This window comes from Echinops telfairi, unplaced genomic scaffold, assembly GCF_000313985.2.
Source record: "Echinops telfairi isolate 266 unplaced genomic scaffold, ASM31398v2 ScPeMD7_7420;HRSCAF=8458, whole genome shotgun sequence".
NCBI classification, from domain to species: Eukaryota; Metazoa; Chordata; class Mammalia; order Afrosoricida; family Tenrecidae; genus Echinops; species Echinops telfairi.
Genome location: NW_022111320.1, coordinates 42,162,481 through 42,189,453, shown reverse-complemented (window position 1 = coordinate 42,189,453; position 26,973 = coordinate 42,162,481). Strand labels below are relative to the sequence as shown.

Sequence of the window (26,973 nt, the reverse complement as noted above, 5' to 3'; positions counted from 1 at the left end):
CCCTGTCCTTAAGGGTGGAGTCCGAACTGACGCTACAGCAGTGGGTTTGTCATTGGTTTTCATAGACACCAAGAAAAGTATTCAGACTATTAATTTGCACAATCTCACTAAAAAAGCTCATGTTCCATCTTTCTGAATCGTCATTTCACTATTTTCTACCATTGTTAATGGGCAATATATATTGAGTACATAATAAGCCAGTTACTGAGCTAGCAATTTAAGGTAAAATTTCTCATTTAAATCATATCCCAACTGCAACACACCATTCTACTACTGCCCTAATTTAACCCTTCCATGACCCAGTTATTTTCTGCAATGAATTTTATGTTGCTGCCATGTGTTCTCATTGATAGAGAGTAAGCGGAATCAAGGAGCATTTTAGAAATTGTATTATGGATTTGGGGGCCTATTGTGTGCACATACATTCCTCTGGAGTTTAGGGGTATGATTATGTGGGATACACTTGTTACTGTGAACTCTGGGGATAAAATTATGTGGAACACAATGTGTCTCTGGATGCTGGCATGGGTAAGGTTTTAAGTGTGTACTATATCCTCTGTTCCTTGAGAGGCGCATACAATTTGTTGTTATAATTAAGTGCCATCAAGTAGTTTGCGACTCACTGTATCCATATGCACTACAGCACAAGACACTGCCCAATCCTGCACCATTCTCCAAAGGACTGTTATGTTTAATTCAATTGCTGCAGCTACTGTGTCGATCTATCTCCTTGAGTGTGTTCCTCTTTCCCACTGCCCTTCTGCTAGCTCAAGCATGATGTCCCTTTCCCAAGACCCATTTTCTCCTGATAACATATCCAAAGTACATGGGATGAAGGCTCACCGTCCTCCCTTTTAAGGAACATTCTGGCTTTACTTCTTCCAAGCATATTTGTCTATCCTTTTGAGTATCCACGGTGCCTTCAATAATCTCTGCCAGCACCAAAATTCAAATGAATTGGTTCTTCTTCAGTCTTCCGTGTTCCTGGTGCAACGGTCACAGGGATATGAGGCAGCCGTGGGCGTGGGTCCGGTGCACCTGAAGACTCGAGGTGACTGCCTCGCTTCTTCAACACTCTAAAGAGGACTTGTACTGCAGTGGTTAATACGCCTTTCTCCAAACCATGCTCCTCACCAAGTGCAACTCCTCAGACTATTTGCACAGCATACAGTGTGAATGAGTGAAGGGAAAGGATACAATCGAGACACACACCTTTCCTGATTTTAAACCATGCAGTGTTCGCTTGTTCTGTCTGAACGACTGCTTCTTGATCTAAGTACAAGTTCTGCATGAGCACAATCCAGTGCTCTGGATTACACCGAGCTTCTCCATCATCTCTTCCCACAGACGGAGTCAATTCTGCAATGAAATAGTTTGCCTTGCAAAATTTTACCATTAAATTTCCAACTTTATTTCTATCATCAAGGTCATACTTTGCAACAACTGTCCCTTGCTTCTTTGTTTCCAATTATCAGCAGATCACTGTACATTTTGTTATCTTCAGACCAAAGAGGCTGGTGGAATTACGTAATCAATTTCTTCATCACCAGCTTTAGCGACTGGTGCATAGATCTGAATAATACTTGTACTGACTATATTATAGATATCCACAGACAGCATTGTAATTCAAGACAAATCTTGAAATGCCCTCTGTAATAATGTATGTGATGCCAGGCCTCTAGAATTTCCCACGCCCAACACAGTAAACCCTGTCATGTTTCCGATTCCAAGTGCCCAGGCACAGTCTATTTCAGTTCACAAATGCCTAGGACATCCTTGTTTATGGGTTTCATCTCATTTTTAATGATTTCCAGTTTTACTAAATTCATACTTGGCACCTTCCAAGTTCTGGTTATCAACAGATGTTTGCAGCTGTTCTAATTTTGAGTCCTGCCCCATCAAGCAAATGAAGGTCCCAAAAGCTTTTCTCTACTTTAAGGAGACAGCAATTCCCCAGTTCTGTTCTCAGAGCTGTGCAATCTGAGAATCTCAGCTTCCAGTATAATCTGACAATGTTTCACTGCTATTCATAAATGTTCTTCACTGTTAATGCCTCAGAAGTGGCTTCTTTGTAGTCTGTTCTTAGTCTGACAGTTCCAAGGAAACCTTCTGAAATATAGGTAGTATTTCTTCCAGTATCACAGCAGCATAGGAGCCCACTACAGTGAAAAACACAACTTAGAGGCCTGATAATACAGTACTCATATGAACACAATCATCATGATAAAGGCAACTTCTACATAATGCAAAGGAATCTGGAAATATAGATAACAAGGTATCTCCTAGTAAAAAGGACAAAATATTGCAAATTCACTCCTCCAGGATACATGCCATCGAACACCCCCTGAAACAGTAAATTGTGGCACCAGCTTATTTCTTCCATTTTAAACAGTTAAACAGGTATACTCCTGAGGGCGGCACGCACTGTCAGTAGGGAAGAGGCACTTTCCCCAACCAGCTCCAGAAGAGGAAAATGTAGGTGGGCACTATTTGTCCCATAGGTCATAAAAAGACTAAAGGAAATCGGCTCAGAAGTTTGTTATTGGTCTACGTTCACTGACTCCATAGGAAGATAAGCAGTGATCCCAACTCTGACTTAATAGACTGCAGAGTTGAAGGCCTCAGTACTACAACAGTTTCAACATGTAGAAGGCTTTCAGAACTGACATTCTTCATCTTGAAAACTGTCCCTTCTAAGGCTGCCAGGATATTCTAATTTTCACTTATAAGACTGGCAAAACCCCCAAAGCGTGGGAATACAGGCTAGTTCTCAGACTATACAGGAAAGACTACACAATGCTCTCCACACAAGACTGACTGGAACGGAAATGGCATAACCGCTAACAAGGGGAGTTTAGCAATATTTAACAAAACTAAAAATGCATCCTTTTGATAATTAAAATACATTAAGAAGTTGTTCCGACAATTTATATCAACACGCAAACATGTATTACTTGCACAAATCTCTGACAATCCAAAGTAATTACCAGACTTTGACACAAACTCATTTAGCAACAAAATTTGATTTGACTTGTGAAGCTATATGTAGTCTTTAAACAACACTGTGACTACTGTGATAGTTAGGTTTATGGTGCCAAGTAGGCCTCCGTAGAAACATGGGGGAAGAGTTTAATCAGCTTGATTGGAGGCTGACCAAGATAAATGCTGTCTGAGTCCAGCCTCCCATCTCTTTTTTCCCCTGGTGATTGGACCAGCATGTTGCTGTTTGAGCTAGTCCTTTGCTTCAACCATGTGCTACACTATCTGTGGGCTGATCATGTCGCCATGCCATGCATCATTAGAGCTTGAGGCTCCTTCGACACTTGCTTTGCCACACTGCTGGTGGATCATGTTGCACCGTTTGTACATAGCTAAAGCTTGAGACCCCTGTCTGCCTGTCTTGCCTGAAGGCAGACTTCAAGGTTTGCTTCCTTACCTTCGAACCACAGCCTACTGTGAGTTGAAGGACCTTCAGTATATTACTGAACCTGTTCCACAAAAGTGAGTTGAATTGAGCCCTCTGTACTGCTGTGTGGACTAATTAGCCATTATATTGCTTCTCGCAATATAAATCCATCCTTTTATACATAAATAATCAGAAGTGTCCTTGTTTTGTTTCTCTAGAGCACCCTGCCTAACACAAATACCCACATGTTTTCTTCAAGGAATACTGACTTGTTTACATAGTTCTGCCTTCCCTGGAGGTGGTCTGAAATATATGCGATCCTATAGAGAGTTTCTGAGGTTTGAAATCTTTAGGAGAGCAGATAGTATCAACTTTTTCCAACAGAGCAGCAGGTGGGTTTGAACCATGGGCCTCCTGTGCTCCTTTATTTTATAGCATGAAGACCTATGGAGTCGGATCCCTCTTCTCTAAATATAATTAGTGAGAAAAGATTGTAAAAAACAAGATTTGATAACAAGTAAGGTCACTAAAAAGAGGATAGCATTAATATAAGTAATCCTATCCAAAGTCTACTGTTTACTATTTCAAGAGCCCATTCTTTGACAAGGAACTCCTTTAACCTTGTCTGATGGTCTCCCTCAGGTGGATGGTACATCTTTGTCTGGTCTTTGTCTTTTTAATGATTAATAATTGTTCTCCTTAAATTATATTTGAGATCTTTTGTACCCTAAAACATTATCCAGCCAGGCTCTCCCTATTGCCTACCATGATGAGTCTACCGGCCACACCTGTTTCTCCTCTGTCTACACTAGTGGTTTGCAACCTTCCTAATGTTTCTCCTCTGTCTACACTAGTGGTTTGCAACCTTCCTAATGCCGCCACCCTTTCATACAGTTCCTCGTGTTCTGGTGACTCCCCAACCATAAGATTATTTTCATTGCTACTTCATCACTGTCATTTTACTACTGTTTTGAACTGGGAGACCCCTCACAGGCCGAGTGAGAACTGCTGCTCTACACTATATCAGTATAGAGTTGAGTCATGGCATGTCTCATTTCCAAATGCCTCCATATCATTGTCTCTAAGGCCTGTGCAGTTATTATAATTAATAAGTAATATTTTAAAAAGCAACTAATTTTCTCAATGTATTAATTTAGTTATTTTTATTAACAAACTACATAGCAACACATCTCACAAATGACTGTTTGAGACAATAAAAATCCTTAAGAGGTAGAAGACACCTTTATTAACTGTCCTTTATATAAGTTTACATACAGAAATGAATTACACACCACTGACCCTAGCATTTATTTGCTGAATATAAAAAATAATAGAAAGACTAAAGACTCTGAAGGAGCACTTAAGAAATGGGGAAACACCTGAAGGAAAATACAAGGCCTAAGAAAAGTCAATGCAAATTTCATTTTTTCACTATTATAAAGCGTACAGTCTAAAATGTCTCCTTCCAACCAGATGGTGCCTGACTGTCAGAATAATGCCTGGTGTCTCAAAGACTTATCTTCACACAAACCACCACTTATGTGATCAACTAAGTCCACATGGAAGAAGCAATCAGCCGGTGAGATCCAAGGACTGTAAATGATAAGACCCTAATCTGAAAGAGGAAATGGTATCCTTATATTGTGAACAATGTAATGTTCACATATATAGGCTACCTGTTTGCAGTAGCCTATAGAAAATAGTGGAAGCCCAAAATACATTCAAAGGGTCCCCACATGAATTAAGCCTCTGGTGAATTCCCTCGAGGGATATATAATCTAATTTATGGTGCCTAAACAAATCAACAAATTATGGCTTTATAAGAAAAGAAGGTCAACTAAAATCGAACCTTAAACAAAACCACAATTCTGTCCTAAAACCTGAAAGGATTTGGTTTCAGAATGATTTTAACTATCAATTTCTTGATGTAAATTCCATGTGAGGTTCGTGGAGAAACAGACTCAACGCCTGTACATTATAAAATGGTCACCTTCAATGAAAAGTTGACAGTAATTATGGCTAAGACAATCAGGACAGTACTTAAGAAAAGGTACTGATTTTCCTGTATCATAATATTACTCCTCTTTTGATTTGTTTCGTCCACTTATAATTGTAAACACTAGGTTTGGTTTACACGTCATACAATAACAAATGGTAAAATATTCTTGATAAATACAGATGTAAACATTCTTAACAACACTCACAAACTAATTTAGCAGCATATTAAAAGCATGTTACTTAACAAGACCAAGTGCGACTTATCCCAGGAATTATAGGGTGATCCAACTTCAATACTGATCAATGTAAAATATCATATGAATAGAATGAAGGAAGAAAAAAATACATTATCATCTACTTCAACTGACACAGAAAAGGCATTTGAAAAAACCATTTTAGGATTCCAAACACTCAACAGAAGAGAAATAGAAGGGAAGGGTTTTCATAAATCAAAATGAGGCCAAATGAAGAGCCCACAGCATCAGGGTAGCATCCTCTCATCATATTTATTCAATCTGTATGATGCATGAGTAGTCACAGAAGCTGGCTTCTTTGAAGAAGGATGAGGCATCAAGATTGGAGGAAGGCTTAATAACAACCTGCAATATGTAGATAACACAACCTTGCTTGCTAAAAAAGAGAACTTGAAGCACCTGCTGATGATCAAGGATTATAGTCTTCAGTATGGATTGCAACTCAATGTAATGTAAACAAAATTTCTCACAACAGACCAATAAGTAACATCACAAGTGGAGAAAAGATTGAAGTTGTCAAGGATTTTGTCTAGTTTAGATCCACAATCAATGCTCATGGAGGCAAGAAGTCACGAGATCAAATGACACATTGCATTGGGTAAATTGGCTGCATAAGACTTCTTTGAAGTGTTGGAAAGCAAGGATGTTACCTAAGGACTAAGGTGAGCCTGACTCAAGCCAAGGTATTTTCAGTTGGCTCCTATGCAAAGTTGGACAATGAATCAAGAAAACCAAAGAAAAGTCCAAGCATTTGAATTGTGGTGCTCGTCAAGAATATTAAAAGTTACCACGGACTCCCAGAAGAAAAAACAAATCTGTCCTTCCTGAAAAGTACAGCCAGAGTGCTCCTGAGAAGCAAGGTTGGAGAGATTTTGTCTCAAGTACTGCAAACATGTTATCAGCAGAGACCAGTCCCTGCAGAAGGACATCATGGTTGGTAAAGTAGAAGGGCAGCGAAACAGAGGAGCCCTCAACAAGACAGATTGACACAGTGGCAGCTGCAACAATGGGCTCAAACGTAAGAACAACTGTGAGGCTGGGGCAGGGCTGAGTAGGATTTCCATTCCATGGTGCATATGGCTGCTGTGAGCCAGAACCAACTCTTCGGTCTCCACCCACCACCACTTCATCATTCTCAATCAGCAACAATGGAGGGCCTTTCCTGAAGCTCGGGAACAAAAGGAGTATATGTGTCCAACTACTTTTATTCAACAAAGTACTGGAAATTCTAGCTAGAGATATTAGGCAAGAAAAATAAAATGCATTCAAATTGCAAAGGAAGAAGCAAAAGTAATCCCTTTTCACAGATGACAAAATCTTCTATAGAGAACACTCCAAGGACATGTTCCCAAACATCTTTGGCCTACTGCCCCTTTTAAGGAAAAAAAAATTACTCAGCACCTCAGTGGCAATTAAAACCTTTTATACTATGTCCCATAAACCAGGATAAAGGGTAGGTATCTGTTTTTGCAGCTCCCCTGGATCATTCCAGCACCCCCAACCCCCACAGGGAGGTGCTATCATCACTTTGGAAAACACTAGTCTAAAGAATACACACACACACACACACACACACACACACACACACACACACACAGGAGTCTGGAAAAAAAGTGAAAAACTAATTCAGAAAAGTTGTAAGAAGATAATACTCAGGAACATATATAGGTTTGACAGTGGCCATTCTATATATGTATTTACATATGCTGCAAGTATACTTATGATTATAGTAGAGCATACAGAAAGTAAATATAAAACCTTTTGAGAATAAGTCACTGGGGCTGGGGCTCAAGATTATAGTCTTGGCAGACACCTAGGTCAATCCACCTAAGGTGTAACGGTTTTCTCTCTCTCCAGGCCAAAAAAAAAAGAGTGAAGAAAATCAAAGACCCATAAAATTAATAGTTCAAAAAACGAAAGGCGTATGTGTACCTCAGCCTCCATTACCTCACGACCAGAATTAGATGGGGCCTAGCTACCATTACTAATAGCTCTGAAAGGGATCACATGTAAAATTCCTACACAGACTGGGAGGCGTAGAAGGAGACTAAAAATGAAAAATGACAAGCTTACCGGTCATATGAAAAGGGGTGGAATATTTGAAATTATGGCCCTCAGTCACCCTTTACGCCTGGAATGGACTCATCATGGTGGTTCAATTTTCAGTCAAATAACATCTAATCTGTAAGTTGAACAACAACAAGGAGGTATCTTTCCTTAGAATAAGCAACTACCTGGGATCAAAAAAAGCAGTATTTGAGCAAGGACAAAATTCAGGGGAAAAGGGTTAGGAAAGGAAGGGGAATAGGTGAGGGAAGCAGAGAAGGTGCGATGGGCAATGGTGCCCTGTAGAGAGACTGCATCAGTGCGACGTGAGACAAAATGTGTATGAGCTGTCAATGGATGACTGCTCTGTAAACATCACCCAATTCACAACAGATCGATTTTTAAACAGAGAAATTTGTCAGACACAAAATGGATATACAAAAATCAGTTGTGTATCTGCTTATATACTAGTAACAGAAAATCCTGAGAAGGAAATTAAGAAAATAATTCCATTTACAGTATCATCAATAAGAATAAAATATTATTGATAAATTTAAAGAAGGTGGCACAAAATCTGTACACAGAAAACTACAAAACTTTTTACATGAAGTAAAAGATCTAAATAAGTAGACATGTTCATGGATTTGAAGACTTGATATTGCTAATATGATAATGCTATCCAGAGCAAACTACAGATTTCAAGTGATTCTTATCAAAGCCAAACAGTTTTTGTTTGTTGTCTTGGGAACTTTTCTGAGCAACAGCAAACCGATCTTTAAAATCATCTGAAATTTCAAATGACTCAAACTGATCTTTAAAAACAAAAGTAAGTTGAACCACTCAGATTTCATCTCAAAACTTACTACAAAGTTACACTGATGAGAACACTGTGGCCTGATATAAGGATAGAAATGTTAAACATACAGCTAAGAGTCCACATATAAATCATCACAACTATGACCAGTTTATTTTTGACTAGGGCATCAGGACCTTCAAAATGAAGAGTAGTCTTTTCAACAATGTTTGGGAAACTGCATTTCCATATGTAAAATAATACTGCTGGACTCTTGAACCACTTAAAAATGCACCCAATCCAAACTATAAAATTCTTAGATTGAAACACAAGGCAAATATTCTTGAACTTATATTAATAGTTTCTTAAAACAAGTCACCAAAAGCACAAGTAACAACAATAAAATAATAAATCAGAATTCATCGAAATTAAAATCAGCTGTGTAGTAAATGGCATGACAAAGAAGGAAAATACGCAGATCGGGACAAAATATTTTCAAAGCACACATCTGATAAAGATTTGCAATACAAAATGCAAGAGAACTATTACAATTCAACACCACCACTACCACTTGCACACATGCAAAACACAGTGAATGGACAAGAATGTGAATCGATTACTTCTTGGAAAATCTAATAAGCAAATAGTTAATAAGTACGGAAAATGATGCTCATCAGAGTAAGTCACTAGGAAAGTGCAAATCACAGCTACAATAATACCTCAAATCCACTAGGATGACTGTTAGGGCAAAAAAATAGAGAAAATATTAAATGTTGACAAGGGTGTGGGGAAAATGGATTCCTTGGACATTCCTGTTGGGAATATACAACTGCTCAAAAACTGTTGCAGTTCCTTAAAAGCTAAGCCCAGAACTACCATATAGCTTAGCAATTCCACTCACAGGCATATACCCCGAAGAATTAAAAGTAGAGACCCCCAAAGACACTTGTATATCAATGTTCATGACAGCATGGTTCACAACAAACAAATGGTGGAAACAATCTGAATGACCCACATATGGATAGGAAAGAAATGTGGTACGAAACCCAAAGCAAATGCACTGCCACTGACTGTATTCTGACTGACTAGCAACCTTGGAGGGCAGGGTAGAGCTGCTTCTGTGGGTCTCCAAATCTGTAACTCTTTTCAAGCATAGAAAGCTTTGTCTTTCTCGTGAGGATCAAGTGGTAGTTTCAAACTGCTGATCTTTCAGTTCGCAGCCCACCAGGGCTCCCAAAAGGTGGTAAACATATGATGAACTATTATTCAACCACGAGGCCAGATGCAACTGTGATACATGCTACGACATGGATGAAGTTTGAAAAGAGTGTGCCATCGTGAAAGGAGAAGCGCATTATGACCCCACTCAGATGAAAGATCCACAACAGGCACATTCTGGGAGACAAAAATAGATTCACAGGAAGAGGGAGGAGAAACAAGGAGTTACTGCTTAATTGGTATAGAATTTCTGTGTAAAGCAATGCAAGGGTTTTGGAAATAAAATCTTGTTGCACACTCCCGTAAATGTAATTAATGGACTGAACTGTATAGTTAAATGGTATAGTTAAAAATTATTACAGTGGCCATTTTATTTTATATATGTTTTAGCATAATAATAATAAAGGGTATGGTCCACAAACCGACTAAAAATGTAACGAGTTACTGGATCACACCATCATGCACTCTCTTCCCTTAATAGACACCAGATTCTCTGGCCTCCTTGATCTTCCACATCTACTCCCTAAACATTTTAAGATCTATCTTCGACTTTATATCCTTAACAACTTAGTTCAAAGCGCTATCAGTTCACATTTAGAAAGCTTCCATCTTCATGCCTCCAGTGGTGGCTGTGCCTCCAGTGGAAGACTCACTCACTGCCCTCGAGGCCATGCTGACTCACAGGGACCCCCAAGACTAACTGTTTACAGGAGTAGAAAGGCAACCATGCAGATCTCAGCCCAACGCGGAGCCCCTATACCACAAGGGCTTCTTCTAAGACTGCTATGAGAGTAACCTTTCTAAAATGCAAGTCACCTCTCATAATAAACTTCATCAAGTACAGATACATAAATAAAAGCACAGGTTATTTGAGAAATCAATTTAATATGCTTTACTGAATATTTAATAGCCATGTAAAACATTTATATCATAAGCAAAAGATAAAAATAGACATTCTTTATATGTGCCATTAAAAAATTATAGATATGTCTATAGAAGAGAACACAAAGATAATCTTAATACACTGCAAAATCGTATAGTCTACATTCTGACCATGAAAATCTAGAATGTTTTAATGCCAGAAACACCATCAAACAAACTCAGAAATGTAAGTAAACTTCATTCTAATAGCTCTTTTAACAAAATACTATGTAGCAAATCAAAATGAAGTAATGAGTTATTGAAATGGAGGTTTTTTAATATGACCAGCTACCGACATTAAAAAGAAAGGAAACCAGATATCTCATGGTTCCTAATGAAAGGAGACACCACCACCTACAGTCTTGCCTAAAAGAGTAAGTCTAAATCCAAATAAACTCTGACTCTAATTGCCAATTTGGATAAACTATGGAATAAAATGTGCAAGTATATAAGGGCGATGGTATCAATAAAACCCTGCCTGTAAAGAACTCTGCTACAGTACGCAAACAACCCATGTTCTTCAGTTAATCACTTGTAAAGATGGAGAACCTACATATTGAGAAAGACTTAAAAAAGAAAACTATTTTTTCAAACATCAGCAAAGTTAAATAGGTAGGCAGACACCCTGGTGGCACAATAGCCTGTTCAAACAGGCAAGAAAAGACCCCAAAATCCGTGCCAGTAAAGACCGCACCCTAGAAAACCCTAGGGGATAGGGGTCACGTGGGTTCAGGTAACATGTGTGTCACATGGAGTCAGATAACATATGAGTAGAAATCTACTCAGCAACGCAAGCAACAAACTACTAAGGATGAACACAACATGGATGAAACACAACAGCAAAGAAAAGAAACCCAAGTCAGCGCCTACTCTAAGACTTAGGGTACCAGTTACACTGGGGGGTGGGGGTGGGGGGCACATAAAACCTGTCATGACAGGAAAGATTCTGTTTCTAGATCTTAGTGATAGCTCCAAGCATTTTCCTGTTATAATTCACCAGGATATATATTTGCTGGTGTTTTCTATTTGTATTCTCTCCTTTTACAGACCAGTGGCCATCTGATTATGCCTTATGGTGACACGACTTATGTCAGAGTGCAACGTGTGGTTCTACTCTGTGTCTACTATGGTGACACAGAAGGGTTTCATGAACTCATTTTGGGGGAAGTAGATTGCCAGACTTCTTTATCTTTCAAGATACCGTTGGGTAGACTCAAATCTCCAGCCTTTTGGTTAGCAGCCTAGTTAGTGTACTAACGGTAGGCAATCTGCACTGCCCCAGGCTACCTTTTATATTAAAAAGACTAAAACACAAGTTCATTTAATCAATATCTATCTATATGTAAAAACGGTCCAAATTAACCACCAAAAATATATGTTAGCACTCATATCAAGACAATCATAAGCAAAATAAATTAGCAAAAAATCAAATTTACTGCCATTGAGTCAATTTTGACTCATAGCAAGAAGGAAGCAAGCATGTAACAAAATTTATTCTTTCCTTGTCTGAAAAGAAAAATTCAACAAACTAGATTGAACTCTAGTTGACCAAGGATAAAAGAAAAGACAACAAGTGATGCTTAGAACAAGAAAAGGAATGGAATTTCAGATTTCTAATAAAGTTCTTAAAACACAGGGGTATAACAAAAGAATAGTATGTTGAATTTGCGTAACAACTTTGAACAACTAAATCTTTCCTAAATATTTTTGGAGAGTATTCTTTTTAAAAATTGTACAACTGAACCAATAAGCTATAAAGAACCTAAACATTATAAAACAATAATTTTAGAAGTTATTAAAAATTTAATCAAAGATTTTTGTTATCCACCACACCAGTTACCTAATCTAACATATAGAATGGAAATATTTTAAGAAATCTTTTATAAATGACTATTGATCCTTTTAGTCAACACTGTCAAAGAAAACGTAGCCAACCTTACAGTCAAGTGAACCAGGTGAGATGTACAAAGATGACAAAATTATGATTTATTATGATTATTATTTATTATGAGCCCAAAAAGTCCACTGAAGGTTTTTAAAATCAAAATCATAAAACAAGAACATGACTTTAAAAGAGCTTACTATCTACCAAAAAATCTTCAGAGTTCAGTAACTATTTATTGAATGATATGCTCTCCAGGAGCACCAACAGTAGAGCACTGGATACTATCAGAGAGGTGGATGTTCAAATACCTGCTTCCACAAAGCCACAGCTGTGCAATCCTATGAAGCATCCGCAACACACAGCCATGAGTCAGTTTGGATTACTTTTGTGTTTGTCTTGTTTGGTTGTTTGGGCAGAAAGGGTGACAGACACCATCAGGGCTAAGGGCTGATTACACAAACCATAACTAACTACGAGAAAAGCGTCTGCGCAAAAGCAAGCTCAGCCAAGAAAGTCCCTAACTTATGTGAAGGACATACACAGCATTTGATCAAATTAACAGGTGCAAGGTAGCTGATCAATTTAGAGCAATTATGGCAGGTCTAGCAACGAGATTCTGTTGGTCATATGGAGTGTGGGAGAATAATATGAAAGGTATAGTCATATGAAGTGGAAAAACCTTAAATCTACACAACCAAAAAGTGTAACATATGTGTAAAGAGACACAAATAGAGCAACAGATTAATAAAAAGTCTAAAACATCCATTACTAGGTTACCATTTAGAATAAGGTAAATCAGTATGAAAAGAAGGACTTTTTCACCTTTATGGAGACAATTTGTGATGGATTGGATATTATGAGCAAGGGAGATTTTTCTGGTTGCACAGGGAGGTAAAAAAGCTATTATTTACTAAACTTAAAAAAAAAACACTAAATTGGTGGAGGAGGGAATGAAGGAGGCACATTGTATATATATGTCAGAGTATTACAGTGACCAACTCTCATGGTGAAATCCAAGCAGAGCAACATCCAGTAAGTCAGCATTCTCGAGCTCTCAATTTGGGCGAATCAACATGAAGCAGGTGACAAAGGCCAGGAAACATGAACTTGCCAATCCAAGGGACTAGAGTGAGAAGAGGAAAATCTGCACTGGAACTTGAAGAATATGCTGAAAACCAAATTGAAGAAAACTCAATACGAAAATGCCACAATGAATCAGGAAACGGAAAACTGATGCACAGAAGCAAAGGCAAAGGTGTATTTCAAAATGGAGAGAAGTCAAACATAAAGTCTGAAAACTGGTCCACTAAGCTTCTCAAAATACATTCTGCATAGTGTCCCACATGTGAGGGATGCCAGTGAAGAACACAGATTTCGACAGTGTCTTTCTCAAAGGGGAGCGTTGGTGGCACAGTGGGTGCTGTTCGCAAGGACAGTCATTTAACCCACCCACCTCTCCACGGGGGTTTGAGGGGACTTCATGCTTCCGAAAAGAATTGTAGCCTGGGAGACTCTTGGGAGCTCACTAACTCTGCCCTATAGATAGGCACACCATGAGTAGGAAGTCAGAGGATACATAAGTTTTGATTTTTATCTTTAGAAAGAACTTATTTGTAAAAGATTTATAAAAGAAAATGAGGAAAAATGAAAGGCATTTTTTAAAGGTGGAGGGAGTCTGAAAGGGTATGTATGAATAAGAAACCATGGTTATCACTGGATTAAAAAATGTTATTTTAACTTTATACATTTCTGTTATTTTACTTAACTAAAAGTACAGGTTACATAGATATCAGCAAAATAAATAAAAAGCAAGAGATTAATTTGAAAACATTTTTGGAATGAACAGTAAGCTCATCGGCTATTTTGTCAATAGGAAAATATATTTAAAATTTAAATTTAAAAAAACTTCACAAGCATTCTTTATATCCACACAACTCTAGTTTTTAAAGCATAGCAATATTCTTTAAAGTCAGTACTTTATTTATTATTCATTCTTCTGACCAATATTTAGTAAAATAACTGTTAAAAACCTGGAGGTACTTCCGCTGTAGCGGAAGATGAGGCTTTCTACTCCCACAAAGAGTTAAAGCCTCAGAAACCCACAGGGGCAGTTCTACCCTGTCCTGTAGGAGCAATGAGTTAGTGAGTTTTATTATCGCAGTCAGAAACCCTGGAGGCTCAGTGGGTGAGTGTTCAGCTATAACTAAAAGGTTACAATTCAAGCTCACTGGTTTCCCTGCAGGAGAAAAATGAGGCAGTCTGTTCTGTTAAAAAGTGCAGCTGCATGAACAATGGAGCAGTTCTACTCTGTCCTATAAGGGTAGTGGAAATCAACTCAATGGCAATGTATTTTGGGTTGTTATTTTTAATCCCAATGTGATAACACCCTTTCAGATCTGTTCCTAGAAAGATGTATGTGTAAGGAGCTAAAGTTCATGAAACATATTGATCTAAGGCATTAATTAAAATGGTCCACGATAGACCACTAGTACTTATTCCTACAATCATATTCACTGTAAGGATTAAAACTGCATTAGCCTTTCATATAGCAACATTGTTCTAGTGTCTCCAATGTGCAAAGTCCTAGGTACCTTCACTTGGTGTATTACCTTGAGTCAAATGACTATCAAGTAACAGACTCATTAATAAATTATGTACCATAGGGGAGTAGTGATACCATGAGGGTAGGGGGAAGGTGGGTGGAGAAAGGGAAAAAAAGGGTAACCGATTACAATGATCGTCCTATACACCCCGCCCCCGCCCCCGCCCCCCAGGCCAGGGGAACTAACAACAGAAATGTGGGCGAAGGGAGACAGGAATGGCATAAGATGTGAACATAATAATAATTTATAATTGATCAGGGGTCCATGAGGGTGGAAGGGTTGGGGAGGGAGGGGAAAAAAAGAGGAGCTAATACCAAGGGCTCAAGCAGAAAGAAAATGTTTTGAAAATGATGATGGCAACATGTGTACAAATGTGTTTGATACAACTGATGTGTGGATTGTATAGAGTTGTAAGAGCCCCCAATAAAATGATTTATTAATTAAAAATAATAAAATAAATGACCTACCACATTTTCCTAAAATTTTTTCCTAGGTTTCTATTTTAGAGGAGAGAGAGATCCTGACCAACTCCACAAACTAACCAGCACTATCATCTGCTTTGAAACCAGTATCATACATGTTGAGGACAGAATTAAAATAAAAGTTCTCTCATGGGACAAAATGATGAGCCATAGATTGGAGACATTAACCTCAAAGAAAGCCTAATTTATAAAATTCCATTGCAGTTTTCACATGCTCTTTTCCTTAATAATTGCTAAGTAGTTATTCATTTGAACAAACAAATCCGTCTTGGAAGAAGTACAGCCAGAATGCTCCTTAAAGGCAAAGATAATGAGACTTTGTCTCACCTACTTGGACATGCTGTCAGGAGAAACCAGTTCCCGAAGGACATTACTTGGTAAAGTAGAAGTGTGGCAAAAAAGAAGAAGGCCTTCAATTCGATGGACTGATATAGTGGCTGCAACAATTAAACAAAAGAAAGTTTCTGGATGGCAGTGCAGGACCAGCTTGTGTTTGTCCTGTTGTACACAGGGTAGCTATGAGCCAGAACCGACCCAATGGCAGGTAACAAGACCTTCTTTATGAATTTACTCATCCACTACAATCAAACAGAACGATCCAATGTGTGCACTTCACATAATTCAAAAAAAGAAATCACATTATCTTCTTTACAAAGAGTAAATAACTTTTGAAACTTCTATTTTAAAATTGGAATTAGATTTTTTGTTGAAACTAGGAAATTTTACACTTGATAAGTTTTGCCAAAGAAATAAAACATAATCCCATACTTTCAAAAACAGTGGAACTATTAAAAGTTTCAACTCTCAAGCCAAAGCTATACATATTCTGAGTAAATACCAATTTTTCTCCTATGATATTCTCCTTAATTATTATAACTATACTGCAGCATATCTCCTATATTCTAATACGACGAGATCAGTTTTTAAGCACTCAACATTCTAAAGGGGAAAAAAAAATACAAAAACAGATGAAACTAAGGCCACATTAAATTTCCCAATCAGTAAGAGGGAAAAATCACTTAGTTGTTCTTTCTTGCTCACATTCAATAGATACTGTAATACATGGGTAGTGATAACGATCTCAATTCCGTAATATATCTAAAATAAGTACTTACTCTATTCATTATATGAACATTTCATACATATTAAAGCCCCCGCCCTGACAGCCTAATTTGAACATGAAGAACCATACGCCTAAGTTACAATATCGCTCCACCTAAAGAATGAGCTATGCCAGCAAAATGCACGTACTTCAAAAAATTCATGGGAACGTACAGTACCTTTTCATTCCATTTTTCCAGGAACCTTTTGAAGTGTGCTCGCTCGCGCTCTCTCTCTCACACACACACACACACGGATTAAGTGGGTGAAAATTAAAATATAAAAACAATACAACATCTGTGAGGAAAAAAACCTGAAAGAAGTAACAGAGAAAATCACTGTCTAGACCAAATCTTAAAACTCGTACAAGCGTGGTTATATTTCTGTCATAAAACGCTGGCCACTGTTCTCACTAAAAAGGAAGCTTTATGAAATAACATACAGTAACACAACTTAGAATAATTTTATTGAGGATCAAAATAAATTGCAAGCGAACTGTAGTAGACTTGAATCCATAAGCCCTCCTCCACCTTACATTCCTGTCTCCCTCCCTTTACTTATCTGCATATCCTCTCTATAGAAGTATATGGAAAAGTATGTATGAATACATGTCCATAAGTGAAATGTATGTGTTATTATTAAAGAAAAGCATTTAATAATATTACATAAACAAAGTCTAGAATTATGGCCTTTCTTTTTAGTTGGTATTTACTTTTTTAATATGAAAATTCTATTGATGAACTTCACTAGACATCAGAAACTGCTCTTACATATTTCGGTAAACAACGAACCTTGTCTTTTGTTAAAGTGGATAGGCAGTGATGAAAACAAATAACTGAATCATCATTCTTTTTCACAACCTAAATGATATATATATATATATATATATACATATCCCAATATCCACAAGTTAACAATAAATAAAAGTCTGATTCTCTAACTTAAGATTTTAGCAAAATACCCTAAATCTATTACAAAAGGTAAAATATATGCCCCTTAAAAAAAACACCTAATCTCTTTTGTTTCTAAATAGAAATCACTCACATTAGACTTTTTATGTTTAGTATTTCCTCAGAGTGCACAAAAGAATTATTACCAAATTAGTGAAATGTTATACAGTTCTTATTCGGGAGAATAACCTGACTAAAGCAGACCACTCACTAATAAAGTGCAACTTAATAAATCATGTGGAATCTTATTTTGTTCAAACCCTTACTAACTCCTAGCACCATCTGTTACCATCAAAACTATATGACAAGATATGATATATAATTAATAGGTAAACAACAATCTAATTAAAATGGACAAATACTCCATGTTCCTGCCATTTGGGAGCTCTAATTACAGACTAAATTTTAAGCTTGAATTAAATATTTAAGCTGGAAAATTAACTTTCCTTCTCCAGCCTTGAATACATTAATACAGATATGTGAAGCGACTTCCTGATGGGAACTTAAACATGTAATTTAGTTTCATCAAAGCAGTTACTAATTGTTAAGCAGCAGTACCTTACCATATGTACACAATAGCTATTTAGAGCTGAAAAGGTGGTTCTAAAGCACCCCTCTGCAACCCTTTCCTGACATAAATATAAAATGTATATACAGCACAGCAGTTAATGCTACACATTGAAAATAAATTACCACGAGTCTTCAGCTTTCAATGTTTTCTAAGACAATTAGAAATCGGTCTAAATAAACAAAATATACCTACTTTAACAAAGTAAAATTCATGTAAGTACAAAAGACCAACAAAAAATTCAAACAGTAAAGGTATCCAGCTATAAAATTCTTAGATGATAAAATTCAAACCGAAAATCCCTGACCGATTGAATCAAAACAAAGACTTGAAATGCTATAGTAATTCTCCTTTCCTTGTACCTCCTCCTCACTTCACAGAACATAGCAAGTCGGATAATCATGTCCTAGAAAGGGTGGAAAGATGAAAAATTAAAGGAGAACCTTTTAGATTTTTTAATTCATTTTTAATTTAGAAAGAATGAGATGATATGAGAACAAATCATCCTGAATAAATTCTGTGAGAACATACGAAACATTTTCCATTGCTCTTTTGAATTTAGAAAACAAAGTTTGCTTCTTCGGTGTGTATCACTGTTTGAAAATAGTTGCCTTAATGCTGCACACATATAGCAGACATGGCAGGTAAGACATATTAAAATATTTTGGTTATACGTAAAACATTTTCAAGGGGTTAGGAGATCTGCTCTTGTTTACATATAAAATAGTTGTTTAAGCCCTAAGTAGCATAACTCGTAGGTTTTGTTAATAAATGAATAGCTTTTTATAATAACATAAAGGCATGTAATGGTAAGCACGGCTTACTTAACATTTAAGGCCAATGACAAATATATAACTCTTCTTACATTCAATCTTTTGTGCTTTCATTTTTATCAGAAAAGAATTAAAATTTAAATCATAAAATAATCTCTAAGAAAGTCTTTGTTTTCTTATTGATAATAGGGCATGTACTTTATAATTTATTACTTGTTTTAAAATTTTTCTTCCCAGTATTTCCTCAAGTTGTCAAAATTTTACTCATGCTTACATTCTACTTCTGTAATTATAGAATATTTAATTGTCCTTGTGCATTAATAATCTCCACCCATGTAAATATGAGTGTTTTTTAAATTTTAAAAATGTCACAGATCTGCTGTAAAAGCACAAGTAGCGGGTTTTTCAGTCATCACTAACTGACAGGTGGGTAATTACCTGTAAATTTCATAAAGACTTGCAGCCACCAATTGCCAAATACCCACAGAAAGAAAACCTGAATGGCATAGACACTGATAGTGCACATGTGGATTTCACCAGAACCCATTTCGCTTCACAGCCCAACCAAATACTATTAATAAATAGTTAACAATCAAATTAACAAGTGGTGTGAGTGTAGAGGGCGAGTGGGTTGGAAAGAGGGAACCAGTTACAAGGATCTATATGTGACCTCCTTCCTGAGGGACTGACAACAGAAAAGTGGGTGAAAGGGTGACGTCGGACAGGGCAAGATATAACAAAATAATAATTTATAAATTATGAAGGGCTCATGAGGGAGAGGGGGAAATGAGGACCTGATGCCGGGGGCTTAAGTGGAGAGCAAATGTTTTGAGACTGATGAGGGCAATGAACCTACAAATGTGCTTTACATAATTGATGCATGTATGGATTGTGATAAGAGTCATATGAGCCCCTAATAAAATTTTTTTAAAAAAAGAATTTAAAGAAACTAAAAAAAAAACCACAAGTATTATGCTATTTTATGATACGTGGTTATGTTATTTATAATGATCCTAGTATATTATTAAATTTACACTTAAAACATATAAGAAAACTTCCTAGAAATTCCTAACATTTGAAAAATAATGGTTAGATAGGCCAATGAAAAAATTCAATGTCCCTCATTACTCAGTCACACTGTTTTCTTGTTGTTATTCCATGGTTAACGTGACAACTATAATGTTTTACTGCTTAAATCACAGTCCACAGTTACAAAGAATTTAAATCTCTTCTATAACAGTCAAAGTTTCCAGAGGAACTCAGTTGATCAAGAAAATCTGTTCAGGCCAGAAGGAAACATGAAATTTCCCCAGATGACCCTCCCCACCCACATATTTTTTTAAGTCTTTATGAAACACGTTAAGAAAAATTGCTACTGACATTTTATATGCCTCTAAGTTGGTCATCACTACAGGAAATAAGATTTATTTCTTTCTCTGTGGAAAAGAGACATTTTCATAGTAACGATCAACACTATGCCTTGATGAGTCTACCAAATGGGGCACAGGGATCGAACGACAACATTGAATACATAAAGCACAAGTTTATTTGGCCCCAACGTAGTTGGACTCCTCAAAACTGAGCCTAATATAGTTATCTAGAGAGAAGTCTTTATTCTAAAGAAATATAAGCTGCTCAATGTGATATTATTGGGAAATTTAGAAGTAACATGTGTAGGGCCTTGGCATAGGGCAGTCTTGGGTTTAAGAAATTAGTCTGTACACTGGTTCACACAATTATTTTCTTTGACCACAGTCTTTTTATTGCCATTGCTGGAGGATATTCTTTCCCCCTTGAGAGCTATCTATGGCAACCCTGAATTATTACTACGTGTGCTTTAGTACAGCTCCTTTAGGGTTTCTTCTGAGTGACCATGGGCACACACATATATAAAGCTATCTTACAGGACTGGAATCTTCTGGCTGAAATGTACTTAATCTAAAGCAGAGATTATTGTTTTAAAACTTAAAATTCCAAAAGAAAATTCTTATCATAGGAAGAATTCTTTCTATATTGATACATACAGCTTCATCATCATCTTTCAAAAAGTTCTACAGGTTTCTGGATTAATTAATGTATTATCATTTATTTCACCAACTCCCTAAAGTAATTTGGATTGATCCCAAATTTTCACTATAACAACCAACGCCACAATAAATAACCTTTCAAATATGTCTTACTAAGTATCTCTCTAGGAAGGAAATCAAGATGTGGTAAATCAAAATAAAAATTTGGTAAGTGCTAGTAAAAACAAACAGAAAATCCTCCCAGACCTTTCGATTTTATATTCCCACAAACTGCAGAGACCAACTTCCATCTCTCTCCCTTATGCATCTTCACCAAAATTGTTTGCAATCTATCTTTAATTTTTGCTAGTGTCTTCATTTAAAAAGCACATCCATCCCCGATTATTTTGTTTTTCACCATAAATCTATTAAGCATTATGAGTTTTTAGACAATGTGCATGTATGTTTGATTTTTTTTTTTTTATGAAGAAAGGAAGCCAGAAAATCCTTTTGAAAAACTGACGGCTAGAAATGTGCAGCTGGGAGAGCCTCTGTCTCATATGTGCGGTTTCCTCAGTAACAAAACGAGCGTCGCAGATTATGCAGTTGGCCCGATGATAAACTATTTGCTGACTTGTCTGAAGAAACCTAACAATAAAGAGACAGCTGACTACTTGTGCAGATGGGTGAGACTGAAACGTCCCGAGGGCAGGGACTGCATCATCATCTTCCTCAACACCCTACAATCACTCTCCACACACTCACTCGGCCCCCAGTCGCAAGCATTTTTACATCCTCAAAAGCCTTTGACACACGTTTATTTTCCTATTACTCTATCTGACTGAAAGAATTGCAACCAGAGGACCATCAGTTAATAGAGAGAAAAACCTCCCCTAAAAGACTTAATGGATTTACAAAATCTGGCTAGTTCACATTCAAGCATCATGGTTCTTTTCTGATATTAAATCAGTCAACTGGAAGACAGCAGAAGTTCTTCCATAATGCCAGCTAGAAACGTCTATTCAATTTTATTTAAAATCTGTATGCTGTAAAAGTACATGTCATGGAATTTACTAGGATGACAAGTATATAGACATGAAATTCATGACATATTGATTCAACATATTGAACTGGTTTTTAAAACCAATTTATATAAATGATTATAATAGTCTATATTATGTTTAGCCCTTTAGGCATATGGTAGTAAATCTGAATTTAATTTTAAATAAATTTACATAAATAGAAAAAGTTCAGTATTTTTTATCCACCCTGCATTTGAAGCAGTGCAAATAAACAAGAGGACTCTAGTTCTTAAAAGCAATTAAGTCAAACTTCAAACAAACCAGAAATCTAAGTTTAATTCTTTTAAATAGAACAAAGCAAAAACAGAATGACTGACTTTTGTCAGTAAAAGTAAAAAGAAATTGTCACTGATAGAGAAGCTACTGCTGAACATACCGTATGTACTCGATTATAAGCCGACCCGAATATCAGCTGAGGCACCTAATTTTACCACAAAAACTGCATTAAAAATATGCTGAAAAACTCGGCTTATACACTAGTACATAGGTAAGCATGTGAGTAGTAAATATAATTTTATTAACTATATATTCTAAAAATTTAATCTACCTAATACTGACATGTAATATATATTTCCTGATGAACTGATTAAGACAGAAATCCACTAATCTCACTGCAAAATAAAAATTTAAAGGCACATCATGTTTGCCCTGAGAAGTACTAGAAAATCAGTGACACTCCCCAACCAATGACATGTTCCTCCCATTTTAAAGATGGTAAAACTGGCTCAGAGATAATTTGCCTGAAGTCACACAACTAAAAGTGTAGATCTTGAATTCCAAAAATTTTCTGGTTTTGTTTTACTTTTGAAAACGTTTCATTGGCTCATACTCCACATATCATACTATTCAATAGTTCATTCATATCAAGAAGAGTTGTACAATTGTTACCACAGCCAATTTTAGAATATTTTCTTCTTTATTTTACTAATCGTTATTAGTTTCCCATTTCCCCCAATTCCGCCTATCACACCCTGAAGAAACCATTAAGCAAGTTAACATCTCTATAGATTTACCTATCCTAGGTTTGATATATAGAAAAACATACCATAAACAAAACTACAATAAAGTAGAGGAAAAACTCAGTCAAAAAGGAAGTACAAAATATTAAAAACTGGAACAACTTCAAAAAGGGTCCAAAGGGAGATCAGATGATAAGGTGTTAAATGTTAACCTAATTCTATCTTCAATAGTCCACTTGCCAATGCAGTCTGCATGATAGCAAGGCTGTTCACTCTCTCAGTTCATCGGAAGTTTAATTCCCCTTCACCATTGTGTTTTGTTTTGTTTTTTAATAAAGTAACTTTTAAATGAGTCAAAGGGGAGCTAAAATATAACATTTGGACTTAACTATATCTGACAATCATCTTACAATGCTGTCTAATAACAAGTCTATTCACATCCCTCGACTATAGTCAGAGGGGATTTACCGGAGGCTTAATGTATGTGTGGACCCTGCAATGACTTTTAAGGATTCACTGTTATCCATAGCCTTCTACAAACTGAATGTTCACAATTTAAGGTCTGATACCGTTCCCTCTTTCTGATTTAGATTATACGAATCTTGGATCACACGGGCTGGTGTGCTTCCTCCATGTGGACTTTGTTAGCACCTCGCTCTTAATGATAAGATTGTAATCACCTAGATCATTTGTTGCAACTCCTGATTCAGAAAAGGGAAAGCTACTGAAAAGTGTTTTCTGTTTATTTTAAACTGCTTTGTTGTTTATACCTGAACTAGTTTCAATTCAAGTAACTTTTGTCTATACATGTCTAACTTTCTATCAGTTAACCAGATCATTAAAGAGCGCATGTCTCTTCAAGGAAAATGGAAACTTTATATTGCAAAATTTATACTACTGAAATTAAGTAATTATATCTTCAGTTATATTTTCATGGACACACACACAAACTGTCACTTTTTGCTGCAAAAACTGCATTCCCCATTCTGAAAATGGAATTTCAAAATGTCAGTACTTCATAGAAACGAACTAATCATCTTAAACATGACTATCAATACGATTCCTCTCCGAGTGCTTTCACTCACTAACTCTATACACAAGCATTCACACTGACACACCAATTCTTTATTTCCTTCATTTAATTTCAGCCTCCAATTCACATTTCAGTCACATTCTCTACATTTAATTGGCTGAAAACAGTAGAAATAAGGGACCAAGAGGAATTCTTCATGTTTGGCTTTTTCAGCCAACTGAAACATCCACTGTGGCATCCTCAGAGACACACCATCCAAGGTTTATTAACTCTTGCAATGAATACAATTAATTGGCAACTGCTAGCTGCTATAGCAAACCACACTCCCAGACATGGAGTCAACTGTGACTCACTGCGATGCTGTAGAACATGTCTGAGGCTATAGGTCTGTACGGGAGCAGACAGCCTCATCTTTCTCAAGGAACAGCTGTGGTGGGCGTGAGCAGCTGGCCTGGTGGTTAGCATTCCAACACCTAACCCACAGTGCCACCAGGGCACCTGAATGTATACCACATGTGCAGGGATATGTAAATCTCTCATCCAAAGTTTGCCATGCTGGAACTAGAGAGAATGAGTTGACACTGGTCTCGAGTCACACCCTCCTTCACTCACTGTCATGTTCAGCTCGTGAACAAGTTTTGTTTCGTTTTTAATCACACTGTATAGCAGCAGTGAGTTTGTCCAAGGTCTTTCTTTATTTCCCACCTGTAACCCTTGAACAGTCACACATGACTATGAAACACATTTACTGATCTTTGTCTCACTAAAGCTTAACACAATGCTAGGAAAAATATTAAACATGTTTAGCAAATATTTGTTAAATAAATGTTAGTATTTATGTTAATGATTCATATTTTTGTTAATGATTGCTAGTTATTTATGGTAATGATGTAAATGTTAATATTTATGTTAATGATGCCAAGCTTCCATCACCTACTACACCAGATCTTTGGGCTTGTAGACATTCATATATTCAACAATCTCCTAAATACCTTTAATCAAGAAGATGCCTAAATAGAAGGCATCCTCTTCCCTTTCAAACTGCACTTCTTGGATTCCCTACCCAGGAATGGCCCCACTAGCCAACCAGTTGCCCAAGACAGACAGTTGTACTTCCTTCTTGACCAGTCCACTCAAGTCCACTCAACTGCTAAACCCTGTCAGTTCTACCTCCTTAATCATTCCCTATTCTCCCTCACTTCTGATCCTCACTTAATTTAGACTCTCAATTTCTCCCGTCCTTCTGCATTAATCTTCTAACTAGTATCCAGGCTCTTTGAGTTCTCCCTTTAATTCTAATTGCTACATATCACTCAAGTGATAAAATGCAAATCTGATTACACTTAGACTTGGTTTAAATTCCTTCAGCAGGTCACAAGGCCTTGCATTGACGCTCTTCTTTCCTTCAAGGAAAGAACCCCCAAACTCTTTGTGTTATTACACTCTTGGAGCAGCTGGTGGTTTCCAACTGCTAACCTGGAGGTTGGCAGTCCAACACATACCCACTGCACCATTGGGGCTCTTGTTAATACACAATTTAAACCGTAAAGTCTCCAGTCTCAGATCTTATCAGTGTAAACCCAAAGTTCTCACAGTTCCTCAAATAATCTTTAGTGGCAATCCCTTGCAGGCATTTCTGGGACACTCACCGGACACTTCACATACAGCTCGGCCTTCATCTTCTCAAAGGAGGCTTTATGAAGTATCGCAAAGCCACAGCTCCAAGCTGGCTGAAGTAGCCTTCCTCTGGGGCCCACTATCTCCCAAGGTTCACTTATCACATTGGTCTCCACACTAGGTGATAGTGTTTTAACTGCCAGTTTCTTCTCCCCACATATTTACTACCTCCTGTAAACTGCAAAGAACCAGGGTTTTCATTTGTTTGTTTAATACTTATAAACACTCTGAATTTCACTTTATATGTACCTGATGAATTAGGAGTATAAGGCAATCATCCCCAAAAGACTCAAATATAAAAATATGATGCATTCAAATGGAATGACTGGGGGGTGGGGATAAACTTGACTTTAAAGGGGGAAAAGAGATGTAAACATTTTGATTTGAAGAGTACCTAATGCAGCTATCTAAGGACCCCTGGGGGCATAGTGAGAAATACCCATTGGGCTGCTAACTGCACGGTCAGCAGTTCAACCCCACCAGCTACTTGGTGTGAGAAATCTTTATTCCAGTAAAGATTTACAGCTCCAGAAACCCTATTTAGGGTCAATATTAAGTCAGAATTGACTCAATATCAGTGGGTTTTGTTGTTTGTTTTTTTTTTGTAAAACTTCCAAAACCAAGCTCAGCGCTATCAATCTTATCGAACAGGGTAGAACTGCCCTTGTGGGTTTCCAAGACTGTAAATCTTTACAGGAGCAGAGAGCACTGTTTGTCCTTTTCTTTCACTTAAACAATTTTATTGGCATATAATGCACATATCATACAATAGCTCAATCATATTAAGAAGAGTTGTACCATCACTACAGTTCTAGAACATTTTCTTCTTTCTTTTTTTTTTTGGTCTTCCCGTTAAGGCTATTACAGTTTCAAGTTCTGTAAACGACGTACACAGAATGTTACGGACAAAGAAGCCCCTTCCGCTGGGCTGGTCCTGCGTTAACCGACCAGTCTCGGAACTCGTGGATCCTTCTGTACAGTCGGTGCTGGAGCCGGTGGATGCCTGGGTCTGCCCAGCTGCATCCTCAGCTGTCGGTCATTTTCTTCTTTCTTACACTAGTTGTTATTAGCTGCCCATACCTCTCAAACTTCCCTGTCATACCCCTGAGAATCCATTAGTCCAGTTACTGTCTCTACAGATTTACCTCTCCTGGACTTCATATACAGAAAAACATACCCCCCAAACAAATATCTAACAATAATAAAAGAAAAATCTCA

At 37.1% G+C, this 26,973-nt stretch overlaps 1 protein-coding gene across 3 annotated transcripts in view; it reads right to left on the bottom strand.

Moving 5' to 3' along the window:
- TBC1D5 (TBC1 domain family member 5) overlaps window positions 1-26,973 on the bottom strand; it is a 570,856-nt gene that overhangs the window by 380,165 nt on the left and 163,718 nt on the right. Inside the window, exon 4 of one of the 3 annotated variants that reach the window (XM_045297525.1) lies at window positions 7,732-7,840. The exons of the other annotated variants lie outside the window; for them this stretch is intronic. The gene's annotated coding sequence lies outside the window, so the exon portion shown is untranslated. The remainder of the gene's footprint in view (window positions 1-7,731; window positions 7,841-26,973) is intronic. 3 annotated transcript variants of the gene reach the window in all.